This window comes from Apus apus, chromosome 11 (genome assembly GCF_020740795.1).
Source record: "Apus apus isolate bApuApu2 chromosome 11, bApuApu2.pri.cur, whole genome shotgun sequence".
In the NCBI taxonomy this organism is placed as follows: domain Eukaryota; kingdom Metazoa; phylum Chordata; class Aves; order Apodiformes; family Apodidae; genus Apus; species Apus apus.
Window position 1 is genome coordinate 14,756,527 of NC_067292.1, and position 12,170 is coordinate 14,768,696.

A 12,170-nucleotide genomic window follows, 5' to 3' on the forward strand; every position below is an offset into this window, starting at 1 on the left:
TTTAGAAAAAGCATCACCTTACTTAATTTAACACCCAATACTGTATTTGCTTTTCTTGGTTAGAATTAAAGCCAAGTTTAATTCCATTAATATGGTAGATTCCAATCAAAGCATCCATCTTTACTGTTTTGGTCTGTTTTAAACAAGACTGTCAGACAGAAGGCAGTTACATCTGAGGCCCTGGAAGCAGCTATGATATTAAAATGAAGGCTGCGGCCACAATTATTTTCAGCATCAGTTTGATAGACTCAACCAGACATCAGAAGAGAAATTTGAGACTTTTCTAGTCCTCACATTCCATGTGGAACATGCGCTTTATACTTTTCTACAGATAACCAGATTTGGGAAATTTATACCTGAATCCATTGTAGAAGATGATGTCAAAGACTGTTTCAAAAGCACATTTTCATTATGTCCCTTCAGGAAGAGAGATCTTGTCCTGGGTGCAAGAAGAGTTAACACAGCTGGCAGAGAAGAAAAACATCAGAAGAAAACAAATTGACAAAGCTAATCAGACCCAGACGTATGCAGTCTAAAATCTCAAAAGGAATTCAAGGTAAGCTAAAAGAGCACTACAGCATCACATGCTGTTAAAACATCCAATACAACCTGAAGAGAACGACAGAACAAAGTCTCTGCAGAGACATGTGCCAGATGCTCAGCAAGGTAGGCCAATGTATCTCTGTTGAGATAGGCTCTACTGTTCACATGGGCTTAACCCTGCCCCTAATGGCCAGATATTTTAACCTTGCCACCAGTGTTGTACCAGGGTATCGAAGTTCAGAAAAAAAGTCTGAAAGTGCCTATGGTCAGTTAACAGGGAAAACAACTAGCTCCCCACAGTATAATATACCACATTTGCCAAAAGAGACAAATTTTATATGTTTCAATCAGAAAAGTGCAACTCCTCCAGTAATGTGGCTGAGACATTTACTTTGAAAATCAGGAATCTTATTTCCAAGGTCAATCTGAGGTTTCCTGGGTTCAGACTAAAATACTTTGTGGGGCCAAAGAAATATTTACTGGGTTCTAGGGAGCAGGGAGTGGATGTGTAGTTTGAACATATTTCAAGTCAGCTTGGGAGGTCTTTTTGGTTTATATATTTGTGTCTCCTCAGACAACCTTTTTTTTTTCTTTTTTCTTTTTTTCCTGCACTGCATTTCCTGCACTGAACCAGAGAACCTGCATTATTTGTACCCGTTCCAGAATATATTTATTTCCAGTGCATCATATGAAACTATACAGTCAAATTTTGCCCAAGGGCTGCCATTCTTCTGTATTAAACTAGAAGGAGTTTCTGTATAAAGCAATGGTTTGCTTTATGTGACCTTTGACAGTGGGAGTGTTGAGAGAATGACATTATATGTTGTAGGTCTAATACTAGGTGGAACTTCATAGGCAGTCATAAATTAAATAGCAGTATTTTACCAATGACCTCCATAATGAGCAGGTGATTGGAAGATGTGCTACTGCATGCTGGAGATTAACATCCAAATAGAGAAACTATCACCTAGCCCAGGAATGGCAGTAAAAGGTTAAAAGAAATATTCAATATTATCAATCATATTAAAAAGAGACAGAACTTCTTCCAGCTGCCAAAGGAGCTTGGGAAAATTAATGTGTTTGTGTCAAAAAGACTAAGAACAAGTGAAATAGGACTACAGTGATTGCCAGAATCTTACTTGCCTGGAGAGATAACATTGGACATCCAGTTTAACTAGGCAGGTGCCAAGAATCCTTCTGTGGATGCTGTGGAGCAGCTTTCAAACATAAGAATGTACAACGACCCCCATCCTCTGGGTACTCTCTATGGTTGCTCATTAAACCAGGGAAACCTCTAGTGAGGTGTGATGACCTGAAAACAGACAGGAGCAAAAGAATCAATGTTTTAAGTAAAACAGCAATTATAAAAAGATCTACAGCTCCTTCCGTGTAATCAGGTAAATTACCAGGAGTGGCATAAAGCACCTAAATTGGAGAAAGAGTGGAGGAAGGGGGCATAGGGGGAAAAGAAGGTCCCTTGGGAGCTATCTGATAGGATGCTGAGTCTGTGTAGAGGGCAAAAGGTTAAGTGAAAATGAGATGAAGGAATGATCAGATATAGTCAGATCAGAGACAGTTAAATAAAGGAATGTGTGAACCTAAGATAAATGTGAAGAAGTCTGCCTGTGCTGAATGTGTTGGAGTAGCTGCTCTTCAGTAGTTCAGGAACCAGAGAGGAGGAATTCCTGGTTCCCAATCCACATCAGTCCTAGCTGAAGCACTTCCCAGCAAAGAAACAGAAGGGATAAGGACACAGGTTTAAGATTCCTCTCTGCTACTCCAATAATGTAAAAGGATATTCAAGTTTTTCTAATTACATCTACACTTTTTGCGAGTCCTTTTTTCTTTTGGTGTGAGATAAATCATTCTTAGTGATGAGAAAACAAGTCAGGCCTGTGCCATCTGTGGTTTTGGACAAAGAGAAAGATGCTTTTTAAAGAATACAGAAAGAGAAGTACTGAGAATTACTTGAAAGTTGCAAACTTTGTTGTTTGGCTAACATTTACATGGGTCAAAGAGCTCTTGTTAAAATGGGTTTCCATAACAACATACAACATTTGGTTAAAGGAGGTAAATAATGTTGCAAATAAATGCTTGGAACACAGTCTGTATAAAACTTCATCAAATATTTTGGTAAATCTCCATTCTTAGCCTTCTCAACAAAAATGGCCTGGGATAACAGACACTACCAAAAAGCTCAAGAAGTATCTGTACTGACTGAGTCTGGAAATGACCACAAGAATTTTGTTCAAAAGCCTTTGGTGGCCTGCAGCCTTTAAAAGTTTCTAGGAACAGCCTTAAATTTCTAAACCCCAAGATGAAAGTTCAGATTCTTAGACACATAATTTAGAGGTCAGTACTTTTTCTGTTTCCTCAGGAGCTTAATTAACATATACAGTTAGAACTGAGAATTAGGAAGTTGGAGCTTTAACCCGTCTGCTAGATGCTAATACCTGGGGAATACCCAAACCAGATTTCTGTAAATAAATTTTGGTGCTTTCAACCATTTTGGTGTTCCAGCCCTTTGAGGGGAGAAATTGTTGTATGTTCTTCAAAAAGAGTTTGAGTAGCCACAAAACTCACTAAATCTAGCTCAACTTATCTTTAAAGCTTACACAGACCCCACATATATTTATGTTAGCCCTAAGCTACAATGAAAGAAGTGTGAGTCTGTAAATGAGGAGTTTAAATGAAAGAAGTGGTTGAAGCATTTTGACCCTATTCAGTCAAGGTCAGTTTTCCTCTGAATTATACCTGCTTCCTTGTCTAGCATTTTAGATACCTTCCAAGTGTCTATCGACAGAGTTTGTAAGTGGCATTCAAGAAGGAAGAAGAAAGCAAGCTGCTCACAAAACTCCCTTTTCCCCATGTGACAAATAGCTGTGTTCCAGAGGAAGAGACAAAAGAGTGTTTGAGTCCCACTTGTATGTGCCTATGGGAAAGCACTGGTGAAGAGGCCAACAGCTCTGAGAAACAGGGACAGGAGGGAAGAGCACAAATCAGCTTTATGAGCTAGCAAATGATGGATGGCTAAGTGCCAGCTGAGAGCAATACGTATATTTGAGTTCTCATTGTTGCAATTATTAAAGGTTATTTTACTTTTAATTTTTTGTGGTAGGTGTTCTTACTCCCTCCTTACAGAAACCATTGATTTTCACTTGCTAGATACTTAGATGCACTTGTCATACCTAAAAGGTGATTTCAGTTCTTGGATGCCAGGAAACCTTTCCACTGATCAAAACACAGCTGCACAGGCTCGCCTGATCTATTAATGGGTGCCACAACTCCAGGGTATGTCTGTCTATATCTGTGAAAAAAGATAGAATTAATATAACAGATATCACACGTATATGCAAATCCAGATGGTAAGATGAGGTTTTCATCAACCAAACCAAATCAAGATACCTGAATCACTTAATCAAGCATTTACAATTTGTACTCTGACTACTGCTGCTGCAGTGACATCAGCATGCTCTTAATCTATTTTATTTTACATTAGGCTTGTTTGTTAAGAATTGTGTTCTTAAGAAACACAATTTTTTTAACATACTTTAATTAGCTGTTTCCAGGCTGTCACCCATCTGCAGGCTTTAGAAAGCTCTCTCCACTATTTCCCACAAGTTGCTTGAACATGTCAGACCCTAGGACTACATGAATTGCCATTCAGCGGGCACTGATCCTAGGTGTTAAAACAACCAATGAACAACTTCATATCTGCTTTATATAAAATGCTTTCAGTGTAAGACAGGGAACAAAATATTTTCTTATAGATAGCCCTTTTATCCATTACAAAAATGCACACTATCTCCTTTACTAACAAATAACAGAGAGAGGCAATATCTTCAGTATGCTTTATTGTATTAATACAATTTTATCTTCTTCACTTTGACATTTATTTCCCCTTTAGTGAGTCAAAATGCCTAGCCAAGAGCTCTTGACTTTAAGCACATTCTTAACATCAGCATATTAACTGTCACATTCAGGCTAATAGGCTTAACTTATCTGTTTGAGATCTTTGTCATACAAGACCCAAACTCCTTGATTTAAAAAAATTGATGTAAATAGAAACGCGCTTTAGTGGCATTGGAAAGACAATAATCCTGCTTCATCATCATCATCATCATCTGAACATTCAGTATCATGGGTTTGCTCCCAAATATCTTAATCTGTGATAAGTGCATCTTCCTGCAATACAAGACACTGAACAAGAAGTAGTTTAACAGAGATTTTGGATTCGCAACAATTAGTGTGTTCTGAACCCTTCATTTCATTTCCTTTTGTATTGTGACAGCAAACAACTGTAGCTTTCATCATGAGCTCAAGGATTACATTTTACTGTATAGAGCTTAAGTGCATGCAGATGGGTGTAACATTTTTTTAAAGGATATTAAAAAATTAATGCAAAAACAAGATGGCATTTTTTCATATTTTTGCGTAATTCTGAGCAAAGTTTCAAAGAAACTCAAGTTCCTCCCAGGAATCTAGATTAAACAACTGGAGGCTTTTAATATTCTTTAATTCTGACTGTTATATCATATTAGCATGAATCACCCTATCAGTGCACATGAAATCATAGACAAAAATATATAGCTAATGTTATCTATTTTAAGAACAATTTTAGAATTAGATTCTTAATTAATTATGGCTATTTTAAGGGAAGGAGCCAAAACAATCTACCTGGCATTTAGACAAGAGTCCCATCCTATTCATCCCTCTCAATCTGAAAAAAACAACTCTGCAGGACTTGGGGTTTCTGAAAAAAACAATTTATACCCGTATTTTTTTCCACTAGAAGAGTGGTACATAGAGTGTAGAAATTCTCTGTGGATTTGATTTTTATTCATTGTTGACCAGAGGGCTATTTCTACCTTTCTTGAGGACACTGGCTCAGAGCTCACTGCTCGGGGAGGATGTCTTGGTAGGTCAGAAGTACCTCTCAGTGTCAGAGAAATAATGCACTCCTGAAGATTTGGTCTACCAAAGTGCTCAAGCTATCTTTCAGTGGCTATGGTATTTCTTACTCTTTTCTTTTGAAACTGGGAGATAGTGTTCATTGCTTCCTTGTTTGTATGTATGGGGAAGTGAGAGAAAAAATTCGCATTCTTTTAAGAGTGTAGGCCACATGAGATAATTCCATCTGCCTGCCTGATTTGGCATTTTCAACTCAATTTCTGAGTTTCTCCTGATGAATAATGCTGGTCTTCCCAGTAATATGTACTGTTTAAGTGCTGGACATATGCTACAATAATAACAATTACAAATAATTGCTCTAATGGGGTGAACGAATAACACCAATTACTTGATGCGATGATGTTTCCATGACAAACTCCAGCTTTACAGAGTTGTTAATTTTTAAGCCTAAAAGCTTTCTGATATCCTGTCAGGCAACAGTGTGACTTGAACAGCTCAATTGATAGATCTCCCTCACTAGATGCAGATAGTCATGGACTGTGCTCCTACTTAAGTCAACATTTCAATCAACACCTAGTGCAGAACTAAGTTTAGGCTTAACTGTTAAGACTTAGTCATAATAAAGCAGATTTCCTGATGAACACGCATGAAATAATTTCATTGCCTTATTTCCTGAGGAAACTTTAAAAGAACAGAAGTGTTGGTGTCCACATGTACTCGGTTACATATTGTCAGATCAAACCCTGGTTCAGAACAACACTTCAGCCTATTGTTCACTCCAGGCTTATTAACCTCAGTCATCCAATACAATGGACTTCCAGGCATGCCTACACTTAAGCTTAAGATCAGGACAGAAGTATTTTACTGAACTGGGAATTAAAACTTGTTCAGCCACAGAGGACAGAGCTTCTTGCTGAAGGTATATATAGGTCTCTGCAAGAGATTGAAATATTTGGTGTCATAATACTACTTCTGAAACTGAATGTCCTTGAAAATAATTCTCGATTCTTTCACATCAGGCTGTTCCTTGCAGCTCTGTACTAGGTATTACAGTAATAGTGAACAGCAAAAATTAATTAGTATGATTTTAAAAAGCTTTACATGTGTTTAAAATTGAAACCATATCACACTGGTTTATACTAGTAATCTTGCAGGCTCTTTTTGCTTCTCACCCCTCCCTTGCTAAGACCAACAGTTCAATCAACCAACCAATCTTTTCTTTTTTGCATTTTGTGTGTGATTTTCCTCCTTTCTGCACTCCATCTCGACTGCAAAGAGAAAGGAATAAGGAATGCAAGAATTGTGCAGCAGATAATCAATAAACAAAATCCACAGGTCCACAGAAATAAACAAGAGATATCAAAGAGTTTGTGACGATTCACACGTATTTGCATCATATTCTATCAGAAGGGATGGTCACACTTCATCCAGTCTGGTATAAAAATCAGATAAATTAATATAAAATCTGGGCTTATCCCACGATTTACTGCCACACTTTCTGTTTTGCAGCTGACCTGTGATAACCCCTTGCTTGCAGACAGGGAGAGGAAGCTGGAGACAGTAACGATCCAGAAGTCTTCCAGACCTCATGAGCAGTGCTTTCACTGTCAAAGGCTCTCAGAGAGAGACACATCAGTGCTTTGTCAAATTAGGCACTTAAAACAGGAAAATGACTGGGGAAGTCACAAGTCAAAAGGATGGTGACTGTTTTTCTAAAAGTCCGAACTGGGTCACCAACCACAATCACCAAATGTCCAGAGTTCTTTACTGGATATGAACTCACCAAGATGTTTCTCCATGCACATTTAATGCTTTGTGTAACCCCTTGAATTGTTTTCTCAAAGAGCACCCTTATCAGCCATTTGCACACTTGGTTAGAGTTGGAGGCCTGGCTGTAAAAAAACACCGTGACAACGTTGTAGTGATTTGTCCTGCCTGATGTCTCTGTAACAGGCCGTTCAGTGCAGCAGTTAGAGCTCACAGCTTTCTCATTTGCTTGGATAGCTTCTCCACTGATGTTTAAGCAAAATAGTGATATCAGTGCTCGAATATGTCAGTCAGTAACATCTTGGAAACAGAGGAGGAAAAGAGACAGACTTAAAATGCCCAGATCAGATACTAAGGAGTATTCTTACTGCTTTTTGAGAAAAGGCTGCAGTATTTCAGAAATGAAGAGGGTCTTAAGCTCCACTGATTGATATCTCAGTGGAGTTACACTAGTATATGTATCTTGGAGTATTAAATAAAGGAATCAGACTGGTAAGTTCCAATTCAGTAGTGATAGGTCAGACAACAGAATCCTGTATGTACTTCAGCAAGTCAAAATTTTGCCCAGTTGATACAAACTCTATAAAATACCTTTTGTTTTGTTTTCAGACTCAAATTTCAAAATATTTGACAAGTTCCTAAACCTGCTTGTAAAAATCCCCAAGTCACAAGCCAGTCAGATAAAAATCTGTTCATTGTAAAAAGGGAAGGGGGTTGGGTGGTGAAGGAGAGGTTTGTTGATAAGTCTGCTACACTATTAAAACGTTTAACCACAGCCTAGAGCTCAAATCAGCATTCTTGTGAAGTTCCTGTTTATTAGAGTATATGAAAAGTATTCAAGTGTTCAGCGAAATATTGTTTTTCAAGGAGATGCACCCCCATAATTAAGGTGTAAGACTAGATCCATTTCTTAGGAATACAGTAATGTGAGTGATAAAAACAGTCTGAAATTACGCTTTGTCCCATGTAAAGTTTCTTGAGAACATACACCTACTTGAAATAAGCAATAAAATAGGAGAAACAGGAGAAAATGGACAAGGGAGAAATTACAAAGGCATTAACAAGATGATTCTAGGACCACATTGACTCATCTAAATCTATATAAAGAAAATGGCCTGCAAGTCACTTTGAAAGTGATGGGAACCCATGCTTCAAACACATGTTCTGAAAGAATGTCGGAAATCTCGTTCCTCTTTTGGTTGTGGTTACAGATGCTTTCTCCAGACAGTGGGCTCACTAGTTTCAATTGTCTGGAGTACTCAAAAATACATTTTCCCCTGGAAGATAGTCTGCATATGCTTACAATAAACATTAACAAAATCAAATGACTTTCACTTCAGGATAAATACTTTCAAGTAAGTCTTTTAGAGACACTTATAGTAAATTGCTATTAATTAGTTTTTCCAATCTACTTAGGTTGTACTAATGGACACAATCACTTCTAACATACTTACATGCAGGATAAATCCTGCCTCTCTCTATATGCCTGTGAACAGCCCAAGGTAAAATGGAGATATTCTGCTGCAGGAACACACGGAAGTCACTTTAGGACAGGTGACCAATCCTGCTGGTTTTCTGTGTCTCTGAACTCTGCTGGTTGAGGAACAACCAGGAGAAGTCATTTGTAGCCCCTGCCCGACAGCCGCCTCAGTGCCTGGGCTTCAGCAGGGCTAATTCTGTAGCTTTCTGGTCACAAAATATGTAAGTTACATAACATGGAAACTCTCAGCTCTGCAAAGCCAGTGAAACCACATTTTCCTATATCTGTTAGTTCCCCTTTCTGCATGTCACCCTCCTGAAATGGCTTGTTGTAAATTACATGGTAGTATGTCTAAGAGATGGGGATGTCTTTTCTTATGCTTGTGAATATAATCCAACACCAAGAGGTCCCCTGCCCTGACAGGACATCTCCGGGCACTACTGGAAGGGCAGCAGTCATACTAAAACTTCTCAGTTCCCTTACAGAAGTAAGAGTTGGAATTACGTCTGTATAATAATTTATAAACAACAACCTCACCTTCAGCAATTTGAAGTTGGTTGCTGGAATATCTCTAGAAACAGTAGAGCAAAACTGCTGGTAATTTGCTTCACCAAGTCCTAAAAAGTACTGAAATACAATCAAATTATTTTTTAGAAATTATCTGCTCTGATTTTGTGTGATTTTTCTTAACAGTTCTGAATACCTGAAGAAATACTGCATCAGACCATAAGGTCTAGATCTAGCTGAGAAACCTGCATGCATCACATAAAGCGTATGATTCTACAACTCATTAAGTCTAATTTATGGCATATGTAATTAAGCACCTTTGAATTGAACCAAGGTCTCTAGAGATAATAACACTTAGAACTTATATAGGGCTTTTAATCTTCAAAGTGCTTTACAAACATTAACTAATTAACAACATAATAAGACATGAAAGGCCAATGTACTTACCCATAGTGCTGCATAGCCTCTGCATAATTCAGATTTTGATGTTTCTCAATGCAAGATCCAATCTGGGTGCACAGGGAGGATTTACTTGTGGTCCCCTTCACAATCACAAAGCATGACTTTGTATATATCATATATCTGAATTCCCAGAGTACTTCCCTTATCTGCTATTTATTGTTGGGTCAGAAGAAACAGCTCCCAAAAGTGAAGGAAAGTATGGAAAACAGCAGCTCACAGCAGCTTGTGAGGTTGAGTTTCCTGGGCTTTGGAACCAGAGTAATGGTTCCTAATGCAGGAAGGAGTTCCTGGAGAATTCACTGCTCAAGATTTCTGGTACCACCTAAGTCCTTATCCATCCCAAGGAAAATCTAATAACAATTACACAAAGTCTCTAGGGACTGGCTAAACTACCAGGAAGAAGACCTTATTTCAGCTCAAATACATTTTCCTGGTAAAAAACTGCCATGTTTTCTTGCTTCTCTCTGCTATTCTGAAAAGTTTGAAGTGTCTAGCCAAGTTTGTGTGTTCGCTTTTAGGGGTTTTTTATCACCTGGTCTAATTTACACACAAGCTTCTTCAGAGAGTGCACATTTGCTTTATTATCTCAATGAACATTTTCTTGATGATTGCAATGGCACAGATGTTATAGTAGGTTACTTGAATCTCTACTGAATGCTACTAATACAGAATGATCAAGGATAACATTAAAAGAAGAGCAAAAACATATGGACAGTTTTAGTGACCAGTCCTTCAGACATCAGCCTGAGTCAGTGATCATTTTCATGAGCTTAGAAGGTTGACCACAGTCTGTGCATATGCTGTTTAAGAATCACCTGTTCACTGGCTAAAAAGATAATGGATATCATGGCAGTATCTCTAGTTTCTCTCCAATGTCTGCCTGTGTCCCTGGGGATACTGCTTTGCAGCAAGACTTGAGAATTTAGACAGCAGTGGAAAATACATACTGAGCACCTAAGAGAGAGCTATGCATATGTACATCCTTAACACTGCACATTAAAAAATATCAGAAACCAACACAAATGACTTGTCAGTAGTGGTACAGGTGGGACCATGTGGGAAATTGAGAAAATGAGACATACCATGGACCCGAAAATGAAACCTATATGGAACCAGCAGCCTTTTGTGCTTCCCCACAGACAAGCAGTCCAGAACAAATCCTGAAAGGTAACAATCTCACAGTAGTAATGTCTACAAGAGATTCTACAATAAACACAGGGTCTAATTAAAAGCATTAAAATTTTTAAATGCAAATGTAGAATAGAACTGTCAAAATGTTTTATCCCTGAAGTGTGAACACTAACCTTCCCATACTTATTATATAGCACTACATTTTAATTTGCCTCGAGTAGAGTTGAATAAAGCAAGTATCACAAACACAAATGGATATTTGAAAGTACTGCTCCTCACAATAGCTGTGTGTCTGAGCAATGCTTCAAATGTTGATCAACTGATTGCTGATATCAGAGAATACATTTGCCAAATGAGCTTCTACAAAGCACTCAATAGCATCAGAGAAAACAGCATAAAGCCCTACAGAACGATAGCCTTCTCTAAAATATTTACAAATGCAAATTTTTACTGCTTTCCCAGTTTATAGCTTAGATATGGACAGATCTAGAGTGAAGAATAAAGCACTTCTGATAAATCAATGGTTTGAGTCAGTTTCAGCGTGGCAAATTCAGTTAAACCATGACAGAAAACATTTTGAAATGATCCAAAGGTATTGTTTAAATCTTGTGGCAAATCACAGTCTCTGGTACAATTGCTCAAATGACTTTTCAATCTTTAATAAACAAAATTGTGGCAAAATATATAAAATTCTAATTGCAAACTATGTGTGAACATTCTTACTTCATAAGGTACAGCTTTTAATGTTTTTTTCCTTAGAAATAAGACAGATCTGTTCACACTTATCTGTCCCTTTGGAATTTTCTTTCTTCACAACACTGTCTGTAAGGAGTGCTATATGGTCCTTAAAAGGGTATAAAAAGGTGAGAATCTCAGCCTATTTTTAAGCTTGTCTCAGGCAGTTACTATTTGCTCAGCAGAGGCCTCTGTTGAGCTAACCACCGTTCACAAGAGCACTTATGGGTATCTTCCAGCTCCCCCCCATGCTGGGACAGCTCCTATTAAGAATGATAAAATATTAGCCATAACTACTGGTCTTCTGTCCATCTGCCATCTCCAGTGAGTTGGTTTCTGCTGGTGTCACGATGCCATGCTTCTACTGCTTCCTTTGTCATAAATGAGTTCCTGTCAGTCAACTTCAGAAAATAATTGCCCACCTCAAAAAACAAAGCAAAAAAACAAACACTAACTTTCAGCCTCAAACAAATCTGTTACTTACATGAGTTTCCTTGCATTTTATCTTCCTTCTATTGCAGGTTTTCTTGTACCACCTCTTGCAGTAGCCTCATCTGTTGTGCTGTCTTTGTGATAAAACCTGAGCTGAGGTGCAGATTCTGCAGTGTGCTCCTTCTATACACCAAACTTCAGA

At 38.0% G+C, this 12,170-nt stretch overlaps 1 long non-coding RNA gene across 1 annotated transcript; it reads right to left on the minus strand.

Annotated features, from left to right (window-relative positions):
• Nucleotides 1-1,692: 1,692 nt before the first annotated feature.
• On the minus strand, nt 1,693-9,761 carry LOC127389206 (uncharacterized). The gene is made up of 4 exons (XR_007890572.1): nt 9,656-9,761; nt 9,239-9,328; nt 3,732-3,850; nt 1,693-1,855 (listed from the first exon to the last, which is right to left on the minus strand). It is a non-coding gene; the product is annotated as an uncharacterized LOC127389206 (long non-coding RNA).
• Between the last annotated feature and the right edge of the window lie 2,409 nt (nt 9,762-12,170).